Genomic DNA, 294 nt, shown 5'->3' with positions numbered 1-294 from the left:
TGGTTAATGGAGAGGTTAGAGACACCTGGTTTGTTGAACTACTCAGGCAGCACATCTTTCAGTTAACTCAGAGGTCCCCGAAACCCGGGCCACAGACTGGTACCAGTGCATGGCCTGTTAGGAACCTGGCAGCACAGTAGGAGGTAAGTGGCAGGCAGCAAGCAAAGCTTCATCTGTATTTGCAGCTGCTCCCCAGTGCTAGCTCCACATCAGGTCATCAGACATTAGATTCTCATAGGAGCACCGGTCTCTGGTGCCAGAAAGATTTCCAGGTTTAGGAAACTTTTAGGAACC

This window comes from Pteropus vampyrus, unplaced genomic scaffold (assembly GCF_000151845.1).
Source record: "Pteropus vampyrus isolate Shadow unplaced genomic scaffold, Pvam_2.0 Scaffold64, whole genome shotgun sequence".
NCBI classification, from domain to species: Eukaryota; Metazoa; Chordata; class Mammalia; order Chiroptera; family Pteropodidae; genus Pteropus; species Pteropus vampyrus.
Note: the sequence above shows the minus strand (reverse complement) of the source record.